This window comes from Triticum aestivum, chromosome 2D, assembly GCF_018294505.1.
Source record: "Triticum aestivum cultivar Chinese Spring chromosome 2D, IWGSC CS RefSeq v2.1, whole genome shotgun sequence".
Classification (NCBI taxonomy): domain Eukaryota; kingdom Viridiplantae; phylum Streptophyta; class Magnoliopsida; order Poales; family Poaceae; genus Triticum; species Triticum aestivum.
In genome coordinates this window covers 52,612,271-52,622,065 of record NC_057799.1, presented here as the reverse complement: position 1 = coordinate 52,622,065, position 9,795 = coordinate 52,612,271, and the positions used below count along the sequence as shown (strand labels likewise).

The 9,795-nt window shown below is 47.3% G+C and overlaps 1 pseudogene; it reads left to right on the top strand.

The window, feature by feature from the left end:
* The first annotated feature begins 3,963 nt into the window (after positions 1-3,963).
* On the top strand, positions 3,964-7,475 carry LOC123055634 (probable serine/threonine-protein kinase PBL4; annotated as a pseudogene).
* Positions 7,476-9,795: the final 2,320 nt, after the last annotated feature.

The window sequence follows — 9,795 nt, the reverse complement described above, 5'->3', positions numbered from 1 at the left end:
TCTACACACGTTCAGCTCGATGACGTCCCTCGAACTCCGATCCAGCCGAGTATTGAGGGAGAGTTTCGTCAGCACGACGGCGTGGTGACGATAATGATGTTCCACCGACGCAGGGCTTCGCCTAAGCTCCGCAACGGTATTATCGAGGTGTAATATGGTGGAGGGGGGCACCGCACACGGCTAAGAGATCTCAAGGATCAATTGTTGTGTCCATGGGGTGCCCCCTGCCCCCGTATATAAAGGAGCAAGGGAGGAGGAGGCCGGCCCTAGGAGGGGGCGCACCAAGTGTGGAGTCCTACTAGGACTCCCTAGTCCTAGTAGGATTCCACCTCCCATATGGAATAGGAAAAGAGGAAGGGAAAAAGAGGAGGAAGGAAGGGGGTGCCCCCCTTCCCTAGTCCAATTCGGACCAGACCAAGGGGAGGGGTGCGGCCACCCTTGAGGCCCTTTTCCTTCTTTCCCGTATGGCCCAATAAGGCCCAATACGTATTCCCGTAACTCTCCGGTACTCTGAAAAATACCCGAATCACTCGGAACCTTTCCGAAGTCCGAATATAGTCGTCCAATATATCGATCTTTACGTCTCGACCATTTTGAGACTCCTCGTCATATCCCCGATCTCATCCGGGACTCCGAACTCCTTCGGTACATCAAAACTCAATAAAACTGTCATCGTAACGTTAAGCGTGCGGACCCTACGGGTTCGAGAACTATGTAGACATGACCGAGACACGTCTCCGGTCAATAACCAATAGCGGGACCTGGATGCCCATATTGGCTCCCACATATTCTACGAAGATCTTTATCGGTCAGACCGCATAACAACATACGTTGTTCCCTTTGTCATCGGTATGTTACTTGCCCGAGATTCGATCGTCGGTATATCGATACCTAGTTCAATCTCGTTACCGGCAAGTCTCTTTACTCGTTCCGTAACACATCATCCCGCAACTAACTCATTAGTCACAATGCTTGCAAGGCTTATAGTGATGTGCATTACCGAGTGGGCCCAGAGATACCTCTCCGACAATTGGAGTGACAAATCCTAATCTCGAAATACGCCAACCCAACAAGTACCTTTGGAGACACCTGTAGAGCACCTTTATAATCACCCATTTACGTTGTGACGTTTGGTAGCACACAAAGTGTTCCTCCGGTAAACGGGAGTTGCATAATCTCATAGTCATAGGAACATGTATAAGTCATGAAGAAAGCAATAGCAACATACTAAACGATCGAGTGCTAAGCTAACGGAATGGGTCAAGTCAATCACGTCATTCTCCTAATGAGGTGATCTTGTTAATCAAATGACAACTTATGTCTATGGCTAGGAAACATAACCATCTTTGATTAACGAGCTAGTCAAGTAGAGGCATACTAGTGACACTCTGTTTGTCTATGTATTCACACATGTATTATGTTTCTGGTTAATACAATTCTAGCATGAATAATAAACATTTATCATGATATAAGGAAATATATAATACTTTATTATTGCCTCTAGGGCATATTTCCTTCAGCGCGTACGTGTCGTAGTAGAGGCGAACACGTAGCATGTACACGTACGTACAGCGGCCAGGGTGCAAGAAAGAAAATACGGCCACGTACGTACATACGGGCAGGGTCTCGAACGCCTACTCGCGCATACGTACGGCGAGGGCTCGTGTACATGGCTGGGTCGGAACGGAGAAACAGCGTCGTCGTCGTGTTCATGGGGAGGCAACGGAATGCGTCGTGTTCATGGGGAGGGGTGTGGCGTACCGCAAAACGGAGAAAACGGACCTCCTACGGTCAAAACAGGGGTCCTGTTGATCGGGAGGAATGTGGCGTACCGCAAAACGGAGGAAACGGACCTCCTACGGTCGAAACGGGGGTCCTGTTGATCGGGAGGGGTGTGGCGTACCGCAAAACGGAGGAAACGGACCTCCTCGGTCGAAACGGGGGTCCTGTTGATCGGGAGGGGTGTGGCGTACCGCAAAGCGGACGAAACGGACCTCCTACGGTCGAAACGGGGGTCCTGTTGATCGGGAGGGGTGTGGCGTACCGCAAAACGGACGTAACGGACCTCCTACGGTCGAAACGGGGGTCCTGTTCATCGGGAGGGGTGTGGCGTATCGCAAAACGGGACTCCACGGGATACTGTTCATCTCCACCGTCGACCTCCTCCAGCCTCCACGGGCTACCGTCGACCTCCTCCAGCCTCCACGGGCTCCTGTTCATCCAGCCTCCACCGCGCGATACTCCACCGGCTACTGTTTAACCACCCCTCCACGGGCACCCCTCCACCGTCAACTGTTCATCCAGCCCTCCACACCACGGGGTCCTGTTCAACCACCCCTCCACCGTCTACTGTTCATCCAGCCATCCACACCACGGGGTCCTGTTCATCCAGAGGCAACGCCACCGCTCACCGTTCATCCAACCCCCCCCCCCGCAACGCTCACTGTTCATCCAATCGATCGGGTTCAGTTAACAGCCATCAATCGATCGCTCGGGTTCAGTAACGCGTAGCCTGCAGTACAATCGCTCGGGTTCAGTTAGAGCCCAACGCCTCGCTCGGGTTCAGTTAGAGCCAACCCTCGCACACACGCGCGTACGTGTACGAGAGAAACGCGCATCGCTCGGCCCCCGACCTCCCACCGTAACCGGAAACTCCCCGAAATTTTCCTCGCCCGCGCTTCTACCACAGTTTTTTCGTCATGGACGGCCCAAAGAATGTCATGCAGCTGCGTCTCCGGCCCGCCCAGGACGAAAAGCCCATTTTCTGTCATGATTTTTTGTCATAGAAGTAGGAGCCCACCACATCTATGATGATACCGGGTTTTGTCACAATTATCGTCATAGAAGTGTCATATGTATGACAGAAAAAAATTCGTTCGGCCCAAAATGTCACGGATGTGTCTTCTTTTTGTAGTGTAGGGTTACACAGAGTCGGTTACAAGGGAGGAGATCTACATATCCGTATTGCCAAGCTTGCCTTCCATGCCAAGGAGAGTCCCATCCGGACACGGGACGAAGTCTTTAATCTTGTATCTTCATAGCCCAACAGTCCGGCTGTCCGAGGACCCCTTAATCCAGGACTCCCTCAGACGCACCTTTTAGGAACCCCTGCTACTTGCTGGTTCATCATTGGGACGACCAAACTCTACTGATAGGAACGCGGGTAAAACAACGGCCTGCAGGTTCATCATTCAGACCACCAAGCTCTACTGCCTGGTGATCAGAGAACCGAGGGGGGGAAACATGATGACGAAGAACGGTGGAGCAACAAGCGCACAAAGTCACAAATCCAATCGGTGGGATGCGGGCCCTTTTTCTTCCTCTTCTTGCGCCCCCCCCCCCCCCCCCCCGCGCGGTATGAATCAATATCGACCAAGGTCACCACTACTCTATATATATATATATATACCATGGTTTTTATCATATTTGAGAAATACGTATATATTTGTACGTAAAAAAGAGTATACTCAAAATACGATGCATACTACCTAAAAATTAATATATATACTACCTAAACATTCTTATATATTACATACTACGCGTACGTACTCTCCGATTTGATAGATACTACATACAATATAAAAACTAAAGTGGTGATAACTACCACCGGTGATAGATAAAATTATATATATATATATATATATAGGAAAAATCCATCCTACCACCCGGTGGTAGACTTGCATATGAGCCCATAGTTTTTGTTATATTTATGAAATATGTATATATTTGTACGTAAAAAAGAGCATACTCAAAACATGGTATATACTACCTAAAAATTAGTATATATACTACATAATCATTGTTATATACTACATACTACACGTACATACTTTTGATTTCGACATATACTACATACAACATACAAAACGCAAGTGATGGTAACTACCACTGCTTGTAGGGATTGACTATTCGTCACCCTGGGTGAGGAATAGTTATTCTTCACCCCCCTCTATTTTGGCATCAATGCACTGTAATTTTATGTTCCGTAAGATTTGTCTTATTTCTGATGTAAAAAGATACCGTAAGAAAATATATAATCGCCGTAAAAAATATTTTATGTTATGTAAAATTACAAACGTAAAAACATAGTGTAAAATATACATAAACTTCAAATTTTCTTATCTTATGACCTATATTTTTATTTTCTTATACCAAAATTTACGTAGTGAATCAATATGAATTTAACTATTTGAATTCCAAATGTAATTTAATTATGAAGTGATCGTAAGATTACCTCGGGTGAAAAATAACTTATTTTGCACCCTGGGTGATAAATAGCATCACTATATATATATATATATATATATATATATATATATATATATATGTTTAGGTAGTATATATATATACGTAAAAGGGAGCATACATAAAATACGATACATACTAGTATATATATACTGCCTAAACATTCTTTTTGCTTTGTTCTTTTTATTTGTTGGCATCGTTGTCAAGTTGGTAGTACTTTCAACAAGTACATATTAGCCATTTCTCTGGTTGTCTTTTAAGTGTCATCCCTTTGACAAGCACATATAGTGAGCCCACTACCTTAGATTACTAATGAACCAGGATGCTTGTTTTAAATCTTCAGTAAGTATTGCATAAGGCGAGGAAGGCAGGAGGCGTGCCCGTGATCAGTCAACGGAGCGATCCACCCAACCAACCTGCTACTGCTGCTCGGACTCGGACGGCAACAAGCTGCTACATGCCGCGCGGCAGCCTGGAGAACCACCTGTTCCGGCGGGGCAGCCAGCCGCCGCTGCCGTGGTCCACGCGCGTGTCCGTCGCCGTCGACGTGGCCCGCGGCCTCGCCTTCCCCCACTCCCGCGACGTCATCTTCCGTGACCTCAAGTCCTCCAACGTGCTCCTCGGCCCCGACCACCGCACCAAGCTCTCCGACTTCGGCCTCGCCCGCGCCGGCCCCACCGGCGGCAAGAGCCACGTCTCCACCCGCGTCGGCGGCAAGCTAGGAGACTCTCTTCATTTAATTATTGTGTGTTCAATTAGTGTGTTCATCTGTGCAGTAGTAGAATAGAATTTGTAGATTGGAAATTGGACCTCTTTTTCTCTCTCGTTTCAGCCGTTTGGATGGAATATTGGACACACGAGCGTACGTACATTTGGGTACGGATGAAGATTTTCTTTCGCCCTTTTTGTTGGAAAATTTGTTATGGGTGTGATTAGGTCTTAGTCGATTAAGACTTAATCAAGTCTCGGTTAAGTGATATAGTAGTATATAAGAAGAAACAAGAAAAAACTGAAAAATAATTTTTGTACGAATTTCCATGCAAAATCAAAAGAAGATAGTATCGACGGAGACATAACGAAGTTTGAGACTTAGCAAAACTGATTTGTTATACGTATGTAGTACTCCCTCCGTCCCAAAATAAGTGCCAGATTAGTGACCCCGACCATCCATTGACCGAGTGTAGCCGTGCGTGGTGACTATTTTTCGCCTTAAGCGGGTTGACAGCTTGCTCTCGCTGAAGCCTCTATAGTAACGGGCCGGCAAAAAGAGCTCTCCATGGATCAAACACAGGTCGCCACGGTGGTGGCTCGTGATTCTAGCCACTGCGCTAGGGATGGGTTCACGTTAGGATAGCACATGCGAACTACTTGAGGGAAACACCGGGTTTTTCTATTTTCTCCTTTTTGTTGATTTTTTTAATTTTTTCCCCTTTTTCTTTTTTCTTCTCCATTTTCTGTTGGTTTTATTTTTTCTACTATATTTTTTGTTTTTTCTTATGCTTGTTTTCATTTTCACTCTACATTTTCGTATATGTCAAAAACATTTTTTAGTAAGTAATCAACATCTTTTTATACATGTTCAGTACTATCCAAACGCTCATTCAATATTTTTTAAATACTTGTTCAATATTTCTAAATACCCATTTAATATTTTTAATATTTTTTAACATTTTCAAATACTTATTCATCATTTTTAATACTTATTCGTCATTTTCAAATATTTGTTCAATATTTTTCGTATACTCATTCAACATTTTGTAATACTTATTAAACATATTTTAAATACTTATTTAATATTTTTAATACTTATTCAACATTTTCAAATACTTGTTCAACATTTTTAAAATTCTTGATCAACATTTTTTAATACTTATTCAACATTTTTAAAATACTTGTTCAACATATTTTTCAAATGTGTTTTTGAAGAGTGCTTTTTGTAATATATATGTCTAGAATAGTTAAAATATAAACAAAAGTAAAAAATGAAAAGAAAGGTGAGAAAATACGAAACTTGAAACAGGCAGGTGCTTCCCGCGCCCATGGGCCGGCCCATATGCTCGCTCGCTTCAGCGAGTCGGAAGGCTCGACTCGCTGAACGCGAGACATAGCGATGGCCTGTAGCCGTGTACTGTGTACACAGCACTGCCTTGCAAATGGCATATTTTTCGGCACACCGACAACACAACATTTACGGTTAAACTGACCAGTGAAAACTCTTAGCCCCATATCTAAATAATCAAATAGATGAACAGAATATTTATATAGTAACAAAAAAAGGTTCATCTCACGGTGCGAGAGAGGGTCTGGACTGCCGATCGTTTCGCCGGACGCGGGCTTCCCCATAATGAGCGCTGCGTCCTTTGCTCTGTTGTGGCTGAAGATGCCGAAGACCCTCCAGTTGGATGCTCAATCTCTAACATCATATGGAGCAAATCGCTCGGCTTGGCCGGTCTCTTTGCGGCCTCCCTCGCCATTGACGCCCCTTTCTTGGATCGGTGGTCCTTGGGTAGAACCGACATCCTCGTGCCTGCATGTGCATGCGAACGAAAACAAGCGCATGCATGCATGTACGCGCATGTACAAGGCGAAGGCAGGAGGCGGAGGTGCCCGTGGTCAGTCAACGGAGTGATTCATCCAACCAACCTGCTCCTGCTGCTCCGACTCGGACAGCAACAAGCTGCTGGCGTACGAGTACATGCCCCGGGGCAGCCTCGAGAACCACCTGTTCCGGCGCGGCAGCCAGCCGCCGGTGCCGTGGTCCACGCGCGTGTCCGTCGCCGTCGACGTCGCCTTCCTCCACTCCCGCGACGTCATCTTCCGGGACCTCAAGTCCTCCAACGTGCTGCTTCGGGGTGGTGCTGCTGGAGCTCATGACGGGGCGCCGCGCGCTGGACGAGGCCCGCGGAGTGGCGTCGGAGTTGCTGGTGGACTGGGCGATGCCGATGCTGCAGGGGGAGCGGCGCAAGGTGATACGGGTCATGGACACCAGGCTCGGCGGGCAGTACCCCAAGAGGCAGGCGCAGGACATGGCCGCGCTCGCGCTCCGCTGCCTCCAGAACGACCCCAAGACCCGCCCCTCCATGGCCGACGACGTCCTACCCTCCCTCGAGCTCCTGCTGCAGCCAACCACCGCCAAGTCCTCCTCCTCCTCGACGACGACGACGTCATCCAGATCGCCGGCCGCGTCGGCGGCGCCGGTGCACAGAGGCCATCGTCGTCACAAAGTCTAGCTAGCTTCATTTAATTATTGTGTTCAATTAGTGTGTTCATCTGTGCACTAGAATAGAATTTGTAGATTGGAAATTGGACGTCTTTTTCTCTATTGTTTCAGCCGCTTGGATGGAATATTGGAGTATCATAGAAGCAGTTCCGGATTGCACAGGGATTGGTGACGGCGACTATCCATTGACTGGCTTGCAAATTGCATATTTTTCGCCCATGCTTGCAACATCAACGTTTACAGGTTAACTGACCAGTGAACACTTCCTAGCCCCGTATCAAAAATAATCATGTACATACATACATGAATATAAAGGTCGATGCAGTAAACAAAAAGTTCATCTTGTGGTGTGCAAGAGGGTTTGGACTGCCGACCGTTTCGCCAAACGAGGACTTCCTCGTAACGAGCGCTACGTCCTTTGCTTTGTCGTGCTGCAGATGTTGAACACACGCATGCTAGTCGGATGCTCAATTGTCCCCCTCGCCATTAACGCACCTCTCTCGGATTGGTAGTCCTTGGCTAGTCTTAACATGGAGAATCCGGTGAAGTAAACCCTTAGTGGGGTATATTTACTCCACTAAGTTTTGGCAGGACCTAGCCGATCCCCTAAATACAACGGAGTAAAACTTACTTTTGCTTGGTGCATTTCGTCGAACACTTGTCATGCACATATGCACATAGAGTGATTGACTAGCCGTCGATGCTCCGGTATTTATCACCCAGATGGAGCAGTCCTCAGAGAGCATGATCATGAGCACGACCCCTAGTGACGCCGTCATGTACGCTCAGATGGTCGGCGCGACCAACGTTCACCCACCCATTATTAATGCTTTATACTTTGATTAGCAACAAAGCCATATTTACATTCATTGGCATATGCCATCAACCAAGAAGACTACTACTAGTATATAACACGAACAATATAGAGGCACGACGCAAACAACAAACTACTCAAGGTGGAGCAACAAGCGCACAAAGTCACAGATCCAGTCATAGGGTTGGTTACCTTGTCGGTGGGATGCGGGTCCTTTTTCTTCCTCTTCTTGGTGGTACATTAGGACTCACTCCTAAAGGCTTAGGCCGTACTGGAGGGGGGTGAAGGGGGGGCAATGCCCCCCTCCCCCCTAACAGATTTTTTGTCCAAAAAGACTACCTGTCGAGACGAATTGACAAAAGGACCACTTCTTGTGTCCAAAAAGACCACCTGCGCCGGTCTTCTCGGTGGAGGGAGCTTCTGCGCCGGTCTTCTCTCGCTGGAGGGAGCTTTTGCGGCAGGTCTTCACACTGGAGGGAGCTTCTTGTCTGCGTTGCTGGGATTCAAATGGATGGGTGGGCAGCTCCTCCTGTGAGAGTGAGTGTGCTTTTATACGACACCTGACGTTTTCATAGCTCCCAAGTTCTGAGGTCAGTCAAGCCAGCTTCTTTGGTTGTTAAGCCATAGGTGGTCGGTGCACAGGGAGCACTCAAGTTCGAGCTCATGATCAGAGAAGCCAACTTCCGTGGTTGTCAACCTATGGGTGGTCGGTGCACAGAGCACTCAAGCTCGAGCTCATGATCAGAGAAGCCAGCTTCCGTTCTTCTTCTTATCCTCCCCTAGCCATAGGGCCTGTGGCCAAAAGGCTTGGGCCGTAGTGGAGTGGGGTAGGGGTGGGGGGAGATGCCCCCCTCCTCCCACAATATGGATCAGTATCGACCAAGGTCACCACTACAATATATATCCTTTGTAACACGTCACACGAGATTAGTTGATCAGGTGTAAATCCCCAGCATTTGTATCCTCTCCCGGTATAGTGAAGTACCGAGAAATGTCAGCAAAAAATGGGGTTTTGGCTTCTGATATTTGATAAAAGGGGATTTTCGCGTGGAACATTTATTTAGATGAAAATTACTTTGCCTCCTACTCCTAGTAGCAGATCAGGCTCGCATGCATCCTACCATCGCTGAATGTACCGGATTAAGGAACACACTGTTTAGGAACCCCTGCTGGTTCATCATTGAGATGACCAAGCTCTACTAACAGGAACGCGAGTAAAACAGCGGCCTACAGGTTCATCATTCAGACCACCAAGCTCTACTGCCTGGTGATCAGAGAACCCAGGGGGGAAAGCATAATGACGGAGAACATTTACTAACCCAACCGAAGCTAAATACAGTGAGATATTTCCCAGAGAAACAATGCACAAGGATCACAATGCCACGGCCGCGGGGCACCTTCCTCCTTCCTCGCCTTATCGTGCTTGTCCTCGATGCAGGATCTCGAGGACTTAATCCGCGCCGCTCTGAGCCTCAAAAGCATGCATATCGGCTCCCTGAATTTTTTTTTACCCCGA